Source organism: Eptesicus fuscus, chromosome 11 (assembly GCF_027574615.1).
Source record: "Eptesicus fuscus isolate TK198812 chromosome 11, DD_ASM_mEF_20220401, whole genome shotgun sequence".
NCBI classification, from domain to species: domain Eukaryota; kingdom Metazoa; phylum Chordata; class Mammalia; order Chiroptera; family Vespertilionidae; genus Eptesicus; species Eptesicus fuscus.
Window position 1 is genome coordinate 56,692,303 of NC_072483.1, and position 17,770 is coordinate 56,710,072.

At 41.9% G+C, this 17,770-nt stretch overlaps 1 protein-coding gene across 1 annotated transcript in view; it reads right to left on the minus strand.

The window, feature by feature from the left end:
* Positions 1-17,208: 17,208 nt before the first annotated feature.
* The window catches only part of PDE1A (phosphodiesterase 1A), a 206,274-nt gene continuing 205,712 nt past the window's right edge, over positions 17,209-17,770 (minus strand). Inside the window, exon 13 of the mRNA XM_054723429.1 lies at positions 17,209-17,378. The gene's annotated coding sequence lies outside the window, so the exon portion shown is untranslated. The remainder of the gene's footprint in view (positions 17,379-17,770) is intronic.

The window sequence follows — 17,770 nt, forward strand, 5'->3', positions numbered from 1 at the left end:
AACCTGTGGGTCGCGATTCTAAGTGATCTCATCTCTGTGATTAAACATCACCAGTTCCTCCCAAAACCTTCCTCATCATCTTGGCCACCAGCTTTTGGATCCTCTTCCATTGTGTATACTGAATCTAAGAAAGGTTATGTCCAGTGGATAAGTTCGGATTTTATTTTAGCCCCAAAACTGAAGCATAGAGTGTGGCTGAGCAGAGTAGGATTCTAGGCTAGAGTCTTTCTATTAGAAAATAATGTGGTAACCCTCTTTTCTTCCCAGAGTTGTCCAGGGTAAGTGTCTTTATAAAATCAAACTTCTCACATTATTTTATTTTCTCAAAAAGGTTTTCATCATCCTTATTTTTGTTGTTGTTAATCCTCATCCAAGGATATTTTTTCCATTGATTTTTAGAGAGAGTGGAAGGGAGGGGAGAAAGGAGAGGGAAAGAGAGAAACATCAATGTGATGATGGGAGAGAGACACATCAATTGGTTGCCTCCTGTACCCAGCCAGGGCCGGGGATTGAACCTGCAAGCCACGTATGTGCTCTTGACCAAGAATCAAAAGCAAGATGCAGGCTGACACTCTAACCACTGAACATACCGGCTAGGGCTTCACCATCCATTTTTTATTGTAATTCAGTTATGCCAATATTTTCTACATTATGAAAACAGATTACTTTAGGTTGGTCAGGAACAAAATATTTTTATTTTTATAAATACTATTATATGTTACAAAAGATACATAATCAGCAACCCCAAATTTATAATTTTATAGCTATTGTTGCTTAGGACGAGACAGCTTAAAGTGTGAGTATATTTTAAATCAATTTAAAGAAAAATATTTAAAAATATTAAAAATCATAAAAGTGATATATAATTGAATGAAATTTTGAAAATCCTGGTTTGGGGTATTGTCAGAGCAAATAAGTGTAAGTATTTCAGAGTTCATTTAATTGTAATATGAATTTATGAATTTACAAATAAACCACTTAATGTTGCATTAATTTAAAAATTATATTTCTTCATCCACATCTAAAAGCAGTGTAAAGTTTGGATAGATAGAACCACTCTAATAATAGCAATAGGCAGCAATTATTAGCAGTGAAAGTGCAAACTGAACAGAAAAAGCATATCTAGCTACTTTGAAATGTTCATGCTTACATATAATTTTGAACACTTGCTTTTTCTGAAGAAGGAGAATGGGGGAAGAAATATCTTTACTTTTCTAAGTCCTTGATTTCACAAACCAGTGTTCAAAGCTCCAGCAGGTACATTAATTATTAAACATTTTTATGTTGCTAAAATGTGAACTCTGTCAAAGAAAGTAAATTACTATATTTCATAACACTATAACATTCTGAAGAACTAAATATCAGAGGAAGAAGCATTTCAGAAAATGATGGCTGGCCTCGTGGTTTTAAATGACATTGTAAGTACTTAAGGTGTGAACATCTTTATGGGATATTTGTAAATATCCCATAGAATTCACCCAAAAAGGGGGGGGGGGGATTTCTACTTTGCATTGTTCTTCGAATTAAGTAGAATAATCTACATGAATGCACAAGTGTCTGATTGCATTTTGTAAAGAGGCTACCACTCAACTATAGCGCTTTCCTTTGCAGTTGTATTATGGGGCCCCTTCACTCTGTGGACAGACGTAGGTGCAGCCACTGTCCTCATTGCATTTCATACTTAGCTTATGCAGATGGCGGAGACGTGGTCTATAGAGTGAAGATGTGCATGATGGTGGATTAGAGAGAAAAGTAGGTGAAGGAGAGAACTCAATTCTGGAAACTTGAAGAAACTGGAGAAAGGATATTACAATGATATTGGATTCATCTTCATTTTTGTTTTTCATTCTACAAATGTGACACCATTTTCCCATTTTCTTTGACTTTAGTAACAAATGAAGCAAATGTGAGGCAATGAGCACAATGAACCCCAGGAGTATATTACACTAGCATGTAAAAATCCTGAAAGTGACAGAATATTCGAGTATGCTCAGCAAATGATGTTTCATTATTATCCAGAACAAGCATTTGGCAGCAAATAACAGAGAACCCAGCAAATAATGGCATAGAGGTTTGTTTATGTCACGCAAAGTAATGTCTGAGACTGAAAGTATGCCTCAAAATGCCAATGGGCATCCAGACACTTTTCCTTTTTCTTAACATTCTCAAACTTGCTACTTTATGGTTTCAAGAGAGCTGCTGCCCCAGGTCTATTCCAAGCAAAAGGACTAGTGGGAAGTGAAAGGGAAAGGATGCAGAGCAGAGAAGCAAAGGCACCCCTGAACCCGTACTAATGTCTCATTTACCAGAACTGGGTCACAACACCAGCCCTTGATGCAAAGGCGTTGGAGAAAGTCAGTATTTTTAACCAGGTTCCTTGCCACCTTTCAACTAAATTAAGGGGCCCCTTGGAAGGTATAAAGTGACCCCGGTTATCAGTTGAGCAGTCAGCGGTCATCGATTTCAGGTGAACAGAATTCAGGGACTTTTCCCTGGGGCATCAAAAGGAAGCACAGGCTACTTAGACATCTCAAGGAATTAAAAACATTAACTCTCACTAGATTTTTTTTTTGTTTGTTTATCCTCACCGAGGATATATTTTTTCCATTGATTTTTAGAGAGAGTAGAAGGGAGAGGGAGAGACAGAGGGAAATATCGATGTGAGAGAGACACATTGATTGGCTGCCGCAACCAAGGTATGTGCTCTTGACCGGAATAGAACCTGGGACCCTTCAGTCTGCGGGCCGATGCTCTATCCACTGAGCCAAACCAACAAGGGCTCACTAGATATTTTTGATCCTTAACATGCATACATTTTGGTAATATTTATGATAGATCTGAAGCTAGATAGAACAATTCAGATATCCTTAATTATTCTATACTATTTTTTTTCATAGCGTAATTTGGTACAGTTTTTAAAAGTCTAGTTTAGAAACAAGAGACCACTATTATAGTTCATTCTTCAATAAATATGCATGAAACCCTAAGGCATGCTAGACACTGCTTAAGTGGCGAGGATTCAGGTGTTAACAATATAGCTAAGGCCCTTAAACCCATGGATGTATATTCTATTGTTTGAAGACTATCAATCCTAGCTAATAAAGAGGGAATATGCAAATTGACCATCATGCAGTGACAAAGATGGCAGTGCCCAGTCCCCTCAGCCCCACCAGAGTCCCCTAGTCCTTTCAGTTGCCGGGGGGGGGGGGGGGGAATGTGGCAGGCATGTGGTGCAGTCGGACCTGCCCTCAGCCCCCTAGCTGCCCAGGGCTGGCCCAAGACATAGGCAATCCTTGGATGTCGGCTAGCCAGCCGATGCCTGAGGCGCAGGCAAGCCTCAGATGGCGGCTGCCCGCTCAGGGCCGCCCAAGGCTCAGGTAACCAGGGCTGGCCAAGGCTTGCACTGCCGGCAGTGGCAGCAGCAGAGGTGTGATGGGGTGTTGCCTTCCCCTGATTGCCAGGTCGCCTCCCGCCCCTGAGGGCTCCCGGACTATGAGAGGGGCAGGCCGGGCTGAGGGACCCCCCCTCCAGTGCATGAATTTTCATGCACCAGGCCTCTAGTATATACATAAACTAATAAATAAATGAGATCATTTCAGATAGTGAAACATTCCTGGAAGAAAATAAAATAAGGTGATGTGGCAGAGGTTGGCATTTCCTGTTTTGTAGTTGTGTGACACTGGGCAAGTCCTTTAATCAGTCTGGGATTCAGTTTTCTGATCAGTAAAATGTAGAGAAAAATATGGGGGTAGAGTTTGACCAGATAACACTGTGAGACTCCTTTAAACTTTAAGATCTGTTTCTCTCCTCTGATTCTCTTTCAGGAATTGCAGGCAAAAAGCAAAGGAGAAAAGAAAAGATGGGAATAGACAGAAAACAGCAGTAGTGAGGGAAGGTGGGATCCGAAGAGAAGGGGGTATGTTGTGTGCTTGTGTGACAGCCAACAGAACACAATTGTTTGAGTTACAAATACACACACGTATGCATGTGTGCGCGTAGTCACAACAACAGCACTGTAACCAATTATCTTCTCCGTCTTTTAAAGCTTCTCTTTAGAAAATGATCTTTAAAATGATCAGTTTTTGTTTGCTTTTTAAAGATTGAAAAGTCCTTCCAGGAAAAATTTCCTCCCACCCATCACTAATTGGATAATTTACTGGATCCTAGCACACACACTTGGTTGCTGTTAAGTGCCGCATACCAGATTTTCCCCTTCACAGAGATTTACGTGACATGACGTTACACTCTCTGGAACACGTCCACTGGGCTCTGGATAGTTAGTTATTTTCTTCTTCTCCTCCAGGTGCAAAATGGGTTGACAACAACCAGAAGCTGGCTTGTCAGCACTGTGCTCCTACTTGAGCTTGGAAAAGTACCAACACAAAACACACACCACACCACCATCACCTCCAGCTCCGTCTGAAGTGTTATTTTTTCTCTCCTGGATTGCTTTCTGAAGCACTGTAGATATTTTACACATAAATATTGACATATTTTTTAGAAATTGTTCCTTTATTTTGTATATATTTTTAATCATTCACTCTACACTATTTGCTAAGTTCCTCATTTTGGATTTATTTTTCTACATGGCTAAAAGGAAGATTTGAATTTGGGTACATTTTGCTAATTTATTTTTAGTTTTCTAATTTTGGAATCCAAGCCTTTAATAATTACAATAAATATGTTTGACAGGAAGGACTTATTTTATAGATCAGAAACTAGAGTCCACAGATCATTAGTGGTGCTACATGAACCAATAATCTAGCAATCCCTTTTCCTAGCTTATGATCTGTTGGAGAAGTTGTGAGAGGTTTTAGGATGCAAAAAACCACCCTCCCTAGGAACCATAGACTTTTGTGTTTTCTTTTCTTTTTTAAAATATATTTTATTGATTTTTTACAGAGAGGAAGGGAGAGGGAGAGAGAGTTAGAAACATCAATCATGCCTCCTGCACACCCCCTACTGGGGATGTGCTCGCAACCAAGGTACATGCCCTTGACCGGAATCGAGCCTGGGACCCTTGAGTCCACAGGCTGACTCTCTATCCACTAAGCCAAACCAGTTAGGGTGGCTTTTGTGTTTTCTTATAGTGGCTTACGTATTGACCTGGAACTAAACGTTCTGATTCAGAAATAAGGCATAAGGAATTATTTTGCTAAAATAAGGCTGGAGTGGGAAGAAGGACCAGAGTGCTACTTTAATTGTTTGGCATGGCCTTCAAATTAAATGACCCATGACCAATAAAAGAAGCAAATTGAAACTCTTTTTAAAGTATTTGGCTCCTTTAAAAATAGTTTCTCTAGCCTCTGGCTGGTGTGGTTCAGTGGATAGAGCACAGGCCTGCGCACTGAAGGGCTGGATTCCCAGTCAAGGGCACATACCTGGGTTGCAGGTTGGATCCATGGCCCTGGTCTGGGCACGTGCAGGAGGCAACCAATTGAGTATCTCTCTCACTCTCTCTAAAAATATCCTCGAGTGAGGATTAAAAGAAAAAAAGTTGCGATGTTTAAATCTATACTTCAAAAAAAAAAAAATCACCTTTGATATTATACAAAATAAAATTGCTAAGTTTATGACAATCTGAAGTACAATCTTTACTTAAAGAACAAGGCATCAATCTTTTTAAGTAGTTTTATTTTCTTAATTTCTAAAAAATTGCAAAATTAAAAATAATTTCGTAATTGCTATTTTTTCTTTCCCCTTCTCCATGGCCCCCTGGCCCTTGTATTTGAGAAGTGATTATTTTCACTCAGACTTTGTATTGCTAAAGACTTAAAAATCATATAAGCAAGCATAATTACCCCAGACCTAAATACATTAATACATATGTCCTATACGTATTGTGGCATTAAAAAAACAAGATGCTACTTAACAAGGAACCAAAGAGAATGTTCCCACTGCTCTTCTCAAGCCAACTGAGGGATGATTCTCATTGGAATTTCAAAGCACCATTTTTCTCACAAGTGGTGGTGGGGATCAAGACATACTACTTCCGAAGATGGCACCTTGGCACGTTATTTTAAACTGGAGGAATTTGAGAGCATGGTAGGAGCAGGAAGGTCACTCTGACCTCCCCTGCTTCCCCCGGAAACAGGCCATAAAGCCCCCATGAGAGAGGTGTCCTCCCTGCACCTGAAGGCGAGCAGCATCCTGGTCTCTGAGGACAAGGAGATTCGGAGAAGAATCTGAGACGACAGGCCTTGTTAAGCTCCCCCAGTTGGCCATGCTTACCTGGTACTCCTTAAACTATCAGATTGCTCCACACTGTCCGTTCTTTATATTTTTCAAGTTTTTTTTTTTTTTTTAATGATTTTAGAGAGAGGAAGGAAGAAGGGGAGAGAGAGAGACAGAAACATCAATGCCCCCTACTGAGGATCGAGCCCGCAATCCAGGCATGTGCCCTGACCAGGAATTGAACCATGACCTCCTGGTTCATAGGTCGATGCTCAGCTACTAAACCATACCGGCTGGGCACGACTGGCCATTTTTTATCATTCCTAGCATAAAAATACTCCAGTCTAAAGATCTCTTCTGACCTTCATTTTCTTTTGAAGCCTCCCATGTCATATAAACTTATATTAAATACATTTGTATTTCCCTATTAATCTGTCTCTGCCAGTTTAATTTTCAGACCCAGCCAGGCACCCTCGGAGAGTAGAGGAAAACTTTCTTTCCCTGCAGTAGCAAAGGGTAACATGGCTTTCTATAAATCAAAGCAATGAAACAATAAGAACTTAAAAGAAAGCCAAATAGCTTGAAGATGGCTGGTTCAATATCTCTTTAATAATGACAGGAGTATATCCTCTCTTCTTTATTTTATAAAAGAGACTAGCATTTGTCGAGGCAAGGCAGGTTTCCCATTACATCGCCCCTGCAGCATGAATTATGTGGATGTGTTTCCCTAACTGTATTCCTAGATGTTGCTTTCATCTTTCTTCTTTTGCCCTAATAAGACATAGATTCCCATTTTGAAGTGTTTACTTATTTATTATACTTGTCAAGCGTTTTAAACATCATATGGGTCTTTATTTGCTTTTGAAAACACCCAGTATGCTAAAAATTCAAGCTTGACATAAAGTCAGTGATGACTAAAATAGGAATTACACTCCTCAGTCCTGCACTTCTCTATGGTACCAAGCTTAAGCTACACATCTGCACCGCCAGTAAAAGGAATTTTTATAGGAAGTAGTTCAGTGGAACTGGTTGCTAACTAAATAAAAATTTAAAAAATAATTTTATAGTAGGGGCAGAATAACATTAAAAATCAGACATTTTCATCCTAAACTATGAAAAGCTGTAATGATATAAAATAATTTAATGCTCTTTGGTGGGAAAATATAATTGCCAAAATTAATAAATTTATATTTAAATCACAAATAAATTTGTATGTTTATTTCTATTAATATATTAATTTTTAAAAAAATATCTTTCATTGTGTAATGTGGAGTTGAACTGTTTTTCAGATTGGAAATATGTATGTGTGTGTATAGAATCTATATATATAAAACCCTAATATGCAAATAGACCGAACTGCTGAACAACCGAACAACTGGTCACTATGACATGCACTGACCACCAGGGGGCGTTTACAGAACATGGTGGGTGTCGGCAGCAGGCGGCAGAGTGCGGAACATGGCAGGCATCGGCCACGACGGAATGATGGAGCAGGTAAGCAGGGGAGCCAGACCAAGGTGAGGCGCCGGTCGCTGTAATCGGGGCAAGCCTCTGGTGGTTACTGAAAATTCTTTGCTCCCATGCACTGCGGTCCTGAGGTCCTAATCAGCGCTTGCACCTGCTGCTGATGCCAGAGCCACTGCTCGCACCTACTGCCCGTGCCCGGTGCTGGCCCCAATTGCTTGGCGCTGTCAGCAGGTATGAGCGGCGGCTGCCAGCCCTGATCACTCCTGAGGGCTTCTCCACCTCCCCCTGCTCCTGAGGGGTGATTGGGGTTGGTAGCCACCTCTTGCACCCACTGATGGCACTGGCCCCGCTCACACCTGCTGCTGGTGCTGGCCCCAATTGCTCCATGCTGTCAGCGGGTGCAAGCAGGGACAGTGCTGTCAGCACATGGAAGCAGCAGCAGCGGGCACGGGGCTGCTGACAGAGAGGGGAGTGGGGGCCATGGCGGGAGGGGCTGGATGGGGCCCAGAGGATAGGCTGAGACCCGCCCCTATACCCCCGCAGCCTCGCAGCCCACAGTTCCTTTCAAGGTGCACGAATTCGTGCACTGGGCCCCTAGTATTTATACATGTGCATACATGTATATCTACATATGTATGTATAGAAAATACGTAGATGTATACAAATGTGTGTGTATATATACATAAATTGTACTGATGCTGAAATAAAAAAGAAAACTTCTTTAAAGAGAGAGAAGAAATTTAACCCATTTGCTATTTAATTGAGCACAAAGAATTAAAACTTGGTTAAATAAATACTTCCCTAAGCTATCACGTCCAAATTATCTTCTATTAAGGAAAGCTAGGTGAGAATGGAGGTAGATGCCCAGCATAAATTAGACAAAGGGAAGAATGTGAGGACGTCCTACAAACAGATGAAGAGCTGTGGCACAGGCCGAGGCGGGACGAGAAAGGCAGCCAGGGGGAGAGCCGAGGGGAGAGGCGAGGCCAGCTCCTGCTCCTCCTTGTCCCGGCCACACAACTTGCTCTTACTAAGTCCCTGCCCCTCTGCCAATCATCCCCGCCAGAATGTGTCTTCTGCACCATCGCGATGTCCAGCAGCCCGTTTTTTCCTCTGGTGGGTTTGGAGATTATGGTTTCAATGTTGAGCCACTTGGCTTCTAGATTGCATTGGACTTACCACACTTAGTGGATGAGTCTGTTCTTCTCACAATGGCAGTTTCCACATTATGAAGGATCCTCTCCTTTTATTGTTTTCTTCAAAGAAAACTTTTCTTACCTTGCTACTGAAGATTCTGTGAAACTGGTGGAGTTTGCTGGGGCATGTGCCTGTAGCTTTTTTTTTTTTTTTTTTTGAGAAATTGCTATTGTTGCTTCACAGGGTACCTGCATGTCTAATAATGTGTTTTAATTAATAAAACCTTCTAGGAAGTTTATTTTATTTTTATGCTGACTCCTTTCTCTTTAATATTGCCATGAAAATTGTCCCCTATAATCCAATGTCTACATGACATATATTAACATAGCTATCAATATGTTTAGGTCTAGAGCCATCTGTATATATATATACATATGTCAGTGCATGTCTCAATCTACCCATATCTATGTGTGTAACTTCCTTTCCACTCCTCAAGCAAGGACATGAATGCTCTAATCAATGACACTATGGTCTTTACTATAGAATGGCTGGCCTTCTCTTCACATGGAACAGCCTCCCCAGCATGCGGACCTTCGGGATACTTCGACTGAAGTGAAGGCCATGCTACAGTCCTGAAATGAGGAGCCTGAATTAATTTTAAAGGAAGAGGATGAAGTTCCTGGTAGATACTTATTTTTATAGCTTGTACCATTGAAGTTTTTCCTATGTGTCATTACATAGCCTCAGCATCTTACACAAGCCATTTCACTTAATCATTCCAACAATCCTATAAAATAGGTACTCTTACTATCTCCATTTCGCAGATGAGAAAACTGAGGCTTGTCTAAGATCACAGAGACCATATGTAACAAAGTCTAAAATTGGACGAGAGCCAAACTCAGTCCTTGGAGAAGATATTTCTTGCCTTAGGTCTTCCACAAAAATTCAACAAGAAATTATAGCATCAGGATAAATATCTTACCTTATAATAGACAAATATGCAAATTGACCGCACCTTCGCTACGCCCAAGCCACACCCACCAACCAAGCCACACTCACCAACTACGCCCACCAGAAAACCGTAGCAGGGACGTTGGGGTGCGGCCGAGCCCAAGGCCACCGCCCAGGGCCAAGCCCCGACCCTGAAAGAAGGCAGAAGGCGGTGGCCACAGCCAAGGCCTGGGTCCCCGGTGCCGGCAGAAAACTGGTGCAGGCAGCCAGGTGAATGAAGGTCTATTGCACGAATCTTCGTGCAAATGGGCTACTAGTAAAATAATAATATTGGTTTATGTTAATTGAGAACCAACAATGTGTCAGGTACTGTCTAAATCCTTTAAATATTCTTCATTATCATTTGACCATTCTATCAAATGAGATGAGAATGTCACAGTGAGAGATGAGAAAATGTTAAGGTTTACAGCCACCAAACACCAAAGACATACCAGGACGGAGTTCATTCTTGCTCCAAAGCTTGTATGGTTGCCACTATAGGAAATCACCTAGATGTGTGGGCTTTTCTCCTTAGCAAAGTGGGTAAGATTAGCTGCAATTACTATATCAGTGCACCTGCAGACCCATCTCCTCAAGGGTAGACAAGAGACAGAGGGGGAGATCTGAATGTTTCTCTTTTATAATTCAGGTTTGCTTTTAGTGTGCTATTAAGAATTAATTAAGAATTAATGCACTCCCCATTTGCCTGCTCTGAGAAAAACACACAAATGGCCTTTTGAGATTGCGTGGATCTAGAGTGCTTGAAAAGTGAGTCTCATTTTGACTTACCAGGGATGTTATCCAAAAAGGATTAACTCATCATCTATCAAACACTTAGGACAAACAAGAATAAACTTTTTCTTTCCTCCTTCCTTCATTTATTTATATTCATTTACTCAACAAATATTTACTGAGCACCTACTATGTGTAAGGATATTTCTTTACATTAAAACCTGGCAGCAAGCATATGGCATGGAGAGCGACAATTTCCCAGCACAGAGGGATAGAGATCTCTGTTCATCCAGAGGAGAGGGTCTGAAAGTTCTGACCAGATGAGAAGAGGCTTGCTGGGAGAGCTGGCATATGCTCAGACCCTTGGAGGAAGGGGAACAGTGACAGGCACAGAAGGCAAAGAGAGCAGCAAGATCCACTCGGTGCAAAGGCATGGCGGACATCCAGGAAAGTGAGCGGTGCAGCGAAGGCTTTGGCTAACACCACAGGCTGCGGTTAGACTGTGAAGGGCTTTGAACACTGTACTAAGGAGTTAAGTTTTACCTGTAGGCCAGTGGTTTGCATCACCTCAGGCCCTACCCCCGACATACTAAACGAGAATCTCAGGGTAGGGGGGCTGATGCATGCTGAAGGTTGAGAACCAGTTTTGTAGCCAGCCCCCCAACCCGCTACGTGTGCAGTGAATGGAGGACACTTGTACTGGAGATACTGCCTCCGGGTCCTGTGGGCGGCCTGGGCCAAATCTGCCAGGTGGTCTGTTTATGTGTGCAACCGCATTACCCTAAGCTGAGTGGCTTTTACATTTCTAAAGGATTGTTAAAGAAGAAAAGGAAGAGGAGGAGGAGAAAAATGAGGAAGAGGAGGAGGAGGAGAAAATTAAAAAGAAAGAAAGAGCAGGAGGAGTGGGAACCCTGTGATGGAAAGTAGCCTGCAAAGTCTAAAATGTTTACTCTGGTCCTTTACGGGAAAGGTTTGCTGACCTCTGGTGGAGACAAGGAGAAACTGTTTTTGAGAAGCGCAATAGGCCCAAAGAATGAATTAAGGACATTTCAGTTAATAACAGTGTGCAGAAAAGAAAAAGTGAAGGGAGCTGGAAGCAGAGAAGCCAATTAATGAAGACAAGTGAGATGGTAATGATCTAAACAATGCAATGTTCTTTGAATAGAAAGGAGAAATTGGTCGATAATGTTTATAGAAATAGTATGATTTAACTTTAAATTGACTCAAACACCATTCCATAGTAAGGTTCGCAACAATTGAAGAAATCATAGACTACAACCAGTTCAGCAATCTCTTGGGATTTGGTTTGCTTTAGTTTTCAGAGAGTAGTACAGTTTTGAGAGCACAGAAGCTTCTTATTTAGTGTGTGTGGGGGGGGGGGGGGCGGGGGGAGGGAGACCTCATGTTTAAATGCATAGCTGGGGTTTAGAATTACCTCCATACTTAATTATTCCCTAGAAATGATGTGCGTAGAAATATCCAAGTTATCTTCTTAAAATGCCAAATACAGCTTAGTAGGTCTGGATGGGCCCGAGATTCTTCATTTCTAAGTTCCCAGGTGGGAACCACACTTTAAGTAGCAAAGTCTAGTCTTACACCAGTGATTATTAAAAGCAAAAATTTAAGGTCACATATTAAGCATGGGAAATAATTCCTCCACCCACAGATATCTGCTGTAAGACATGATGTAATTGGTCACCAAAGCACACCTGCCCCTGCTATTGGTCACTGGAAATTCTGCCCTATCAGAAGGGTAGTGTTTAGGGACACGTGCCTGGATATGGAATAAAGAGTAGAATGGAATAAAGGGCAGAATGAGAAGTAATGGAAATGGTGGGTGGAGAAGATCTTGCAGATCTTCCCACAATGGACAGAGGCAGTCTACCTAATAGTTTGGGGAGTCACACCCCTTCAGACCTCAAATCCAGTTCTTCCACTTACTAGCCGCTTGATCTTACACAGATTATCTTATTTTTTTTGGTCACAGTTCCTCCTCCATAGATGGGGGTAACAATTCCTCAAAGAGTAGTTACAGGGTGTAAAAGAGAGAATGTCAGAAAATAATATGATGCAGCCCAGCCAGTGTGCTCAGTGGTTGAGCATTGATCTACGAACCAGGAGGTCATGGTTCGATTCCTGGTCAGGGCACATGCTCAGGTTGTGGGTTCAATCCCCAGTAAGGGGCGTGCAGGAGGCAGCCAACCAGTGATTCTTTCTCATCATTGATGATTCTAACTCTCTCTCCCTCTCTCTTCCTTTCTGAAAAAATACAAATGTATTTTTAAAAAATAAAATGTAATGTAGTAGTGAGACTATAATAAACTATAATAAACACTAAATAATTATCTTTAACGATAAGAGATAGAAATGTATCAGCTTGAGATGCAAAGGAAACTCTCCAACCACCACAAGTATTAAGAAAATGACCTAGCCCTAACCAGTTTGGCTCAGTGGATAGAATGTCCGCCTGTGGACTGAAGGGTCCAAGGTTCGATTCTGGTCAAGGGCATGTACCTTGGTTGTGAGCACATCCCCAGAAGGGGGTATGCAGGAGGCGGCTGATCGAGGTTCCTCTCTCATCGATGTTTCTGACTCTCTATCCCTCTCCCTTCCTCTCTGTAGAAATCAATAAAATATATTTTTTTAAAAAGAAAATGACCTAGAAATTTATTAATGTTACTAAAGGATAAATAGCCCCAAATAAATATGTGAATATACATGTTGTTCCATATATAGGACTTGTATTTTATTTAGAACTAGAGGCCCAGTGCATGACTGAATCATGCATGTGTAGGGTCCCCTACATGCTTTCGCTTTCGATCGTGGGGGAGCTGGGTGCCTGTCTGCTGGTGCACCAGGCCTTTCAGAAGCCTCCGCCAAGCCCGAGGCTTCTGAAAGGCCTGGTGCCGGAGCAGACAGGCACCCAGCTCCCATGCTTTTGATGGTCCACTGCGGGACGTGAGCTCGCTGCCCCAGAGGCCCCTTCTGTGCTGCAGCACAGCCATGGCGCAGACGCTGAGCTCGTGCTGCCGCTGAGCTGGTGATGCGAGCTCAGCATCCTGCTGGCCCAATTGGCTACCCCGGCTACCCCGAGTCCCGCCCCCTGCGCCTCCCACTGGCCCAATAGTGGGCGTAGCAGAGTGATGGTAATTTACATATTACCATTTTATTTAGAATTCCCTCCAAAGAAATGACATGTATGTAATGTGGTACATTATTAGGAGTTTGCTTTTTTACTAAAATATATATAGTCTTTATTGTTTAAGTCTTGCACTAAATGGTGGCTAAGCATTGCAATGTTTAGAAAAGCAATTAGACAGAAGACAGAAGACAGAAGGCTTAATATAGCTTCCAAAGGATATAGGTGTTTTATGTCTAAAGTGTATTTCTAAATTAAAATAAGGCCTTTGAAAGCTTCCTGATATTATGTAGAAATTTATCATGGAATGACATTTAAAGTAAAGTTTCAGTCATATATCTGATGAGAAGATGCATTCTTACATTTTCATCACGAACGCTTTAGCATCTTGGAGACACAGCCAGAGGTGACATCAATTGTGCCAATTACTCTTACTTCGCTTAATTGAAAGTCTCGAGGTCTTCGCCTGGACTTGAAACTCTGCTTCTGTGTTACTCTTTGGTGTCACCTCACTCACACTGCCCTTCACCGTGCTTTCCTTCCCACTGCACTTCTGCCCGCCCCGCATAGGTGTAGTAGAAGGAAAAACAGGTCTGCGGTGCCAGAGAGACCTGGGACCCAATCCCAGCGTGGCCTCCATCGCCTGGGACCTGCCTGGCCTCAGAGAAGGCTCTTCCTCTGGGACTTGGTTTCCTGACTCAGTCGATGCGCACTCTGCTGGATTATTGCGGATTAGGGATAATGTTTGTTAAGAGTCTATGGAGGCTGTTCCTAGAAGCAATGAACATGGGCTTTCATTATTAGTTATGACCGAAGTGTCAACGCATGTGCCACCTGTTCTCAGCAGCATTCTTGGAAGCCCTGATGATGGAAGCAATGTTTCCCTCCTTTATGATCCAGAGGTGCATCTATTGGCACGTCTATATGTGCGTTTTAGTTACTGGGTGTATAGATTAGGCCCCCTGTGGGTATGAAATCTCTAGAGGAAAGATTTAGGTTTCCAGATTCCTGTGTGCACCATGCACCTAGCCAGAAGCTTGCAAATAACAGGTGCCATAATGACTGTTGAGGGAATAAGTCTTTAATAGAGCAACAGGCACTCTTGGACAGGACTCAAATCAATGTTTAAGTTGGTGCACTTCTGGTTTTTCCTGATTTCTCCGGCTTTTCAGTGCCCCGTCAAATTGCATTACAGAAGACACCAAATGTTTCACAATGTATTCCCTCAAGTACGATTTATTTAACAGTCATATATACGAAAGAGAATTACAGCAGAATAAAAACACGGGGATTGGAGCTTGTCATGTCACAATGCAATGAGAGGTGCTGGGTACATGGAAAGGCATATGAAAATGTCAGCTATATGTTGGGTAGCGGAGGGATAAAGCTCAAAGCGGAACACTCACGGTGCCGCAGCCTAACCCATCCATCTTCCTTCAGGGCGCCTCAGCGCTGATGTTCGCAGAAGGGAGGCACGGGTAACCCCGCTGTGACCCCCTCATTAGCACTCGTGGGCTGCTGATAGCTGTCTTAGGGGGAGAAGGAAGGAAGAAACAAGGAAGTAAAAAAGGAGAGAAGGCGCCAGGGGAGGGCCAGGAGGGAAAGAGAGATGGGGGAGGGAGGTTAGGAAAGACAAGTCTTCTGAAGAGCTGGGGCAGGTTTTCGCCACTCCCTCTGGAAGTTCAGCCACTGTCCTGTGTCATGCAACCTGGAAAAGTAGGGTAAAGCCCACAGACAGAAATGGATAAATTCCTTATATGCCTCCATGTTTTCTAGTAACAAAGTCTATAGATTGTAAGGTACTAATCGGAACAAAGTGGGCATGTTTCCTAGGACGATGGAGTGGGAGTGTTTCAATGGACTTCTCCCTCGAGAGGCTCCACAGCTTTAGGAAAGACAACTGGCTCAAACAGGAACAAAAGTAAGCAGAATTCCCAGAGGCAGATCCTATTTTAAATGCAGAATGTTTTCGAGCTGGTAAATAGCTACTTAGAGAAAAGACATTGAAAGCCATAGTTATAGTGTCTCCATAAATAAAAATAAAATACCTTTTTAAAAGGACAAAATGTCACCATGATGTACATATCTATATTTCCCCCCAATACATCATTATAGATCAATCTTTACTGCTTACATTTAAAATATCAATTGCAATATGATGTCTATGATACAATTCAATTATATATAGCTGTCTTCTACACAAGATTCCGGTGAAACAAAAGCTAAGAGCCTTATTCACAGAACATTTAAAAGCGCTTTATACACAGTCTATACACAGATATATCTTAAGTTAGAAGGATGCATACCTAATATGCATATAGAATATGGCTTACACATTAAAAGAAATCTAAGTTGTGAGTTATAAAAATCCCACCTCTTGAGGCTTAAAAGCTTCTGGTTGTATCCATTTCTAAAATATTGCTTAGCATGGCAGAACCCAGAAAAGAAGCAGGTGCAACAGAAAAGTCTTGAGGACCGACACACCCTCCTTCACCCTAATTGATGGCTGCTCTTGATTTTTCCCACCCAGTTTCTGCCTTTTACAAAAACAAAGTCACTTAGTCTCACAATCACTGACGTGTTCACAGTGAAAAGGGACGACACCTAACTGCGCTTGACTTTCTTGTCAGCTAATGACAAATACAGGTAGTTCTTCAGTTTGGAGCACGGGAAAGGCTCTGCACATGCTCAGGCAAAACATGACAGGGAAGCAGAGTCTCCAAGGTGGTGGTGGTTTGTTTCTGTGTAGGAAAACGCCAAGTCACATCAAATAGTGTTATCTGTACAGGAAAGTGTGGGCTTCCATTCTCATAGATATTTTTGAATACACATCACACACACACACACACACACACACACACACACACACACATACATACACACACACATTCCAATGGGATCAACACCCCCAGAAGGCAAAATTCCATTCTCGGTTCTTGTGTCTGTCTCCAACAACAGTGGAGGTTCTTGTTATCCAGGATCGTAGGGAATGTGTGATTTCCGCGGTGCTGGCACCCCTGCAGGGGATGCGTTGGTGTGCTGCAGCCCCAGGGATGGGTGCAGGCTGGTCCACTGCTGTCCAGGACGGGTTGCCCTGAGGGTTCCCAGCTTGCGAGTCATGATGACGTTTGTCAGATCACAGGGCCAAGGTTGTGACGCTCCATTGTTGTTCTAGGACTTCCACCCCAGCTTCGGAATAGTCCTGCCTCTCATTTTGTTCCCGTGCATTTAAAATAACAAGGACGATCTAAATGGCTTGCTCCTCAGAGCTGTAAAAAATATGTTTCCATAATTTTGGGGTTTTTTGGGTTTTTTTTTTGCTTTCCTTTTACTTAAGACCTTAAAAATTTGTAGTCATAGCACTCTGTATAAAACAGTGGAAGAAAGTAACATTTTAAAATACCTCTTCTGCACATGTTTTGCATCGTCACCTATGCTGTACCTGGTTCAAAATGATGACAATTTAAAACTGTCCAACTTTTGTCTTAAAAATTTCTCTAGATTGGTTGAAGAACACCAAATTGTGGAGGAAAAATGATGGCAGAAGCACTGGCTAAAAACCTCGATAGCAAATTTGAGTGTTATTTATTTGGCCAGAGTTACTAGCATAGAATTTATGTTCTTCTTATTCATCCTTACACAGGAGTCCATAAAAATGGCCTGATCCAAGTGTGTGGTGAAAGAGAATATAGTTCTGCAGGAAGTTGAGGAGTTAAGTTTTAGTATTGTTCTCATTATCCTGAAATAAAATCCAAATTAATATAAAGAGCATGTCTTAGTCATATACAGACATTAATTACTGTGCTATGTTACAATTTCCCTTTAGACTTTATATACCTTGTCAAAAATAAGCAATTTCTCAGTATATGATATTGATTTTATATCAGTTGGAATTCATCTATTTCTCGTGTGTGTGTGTGTGTGTGTGTGTGTGTGTGTGTGTGTCTTGATCCCTTGATTTCTACCCAACCTTCATATGTAAAATAGGAATCACAATCACTAACTCTGGAATTGTTGAGTGAGATAATATGTGTAAGATATGCCCCACAGTGCCTTGCACTTGAAAGTTGCTATTAATGCAACTATTATTATCAATCAGTTTTATAACCAAGTGCAGAATACTGAGAAATT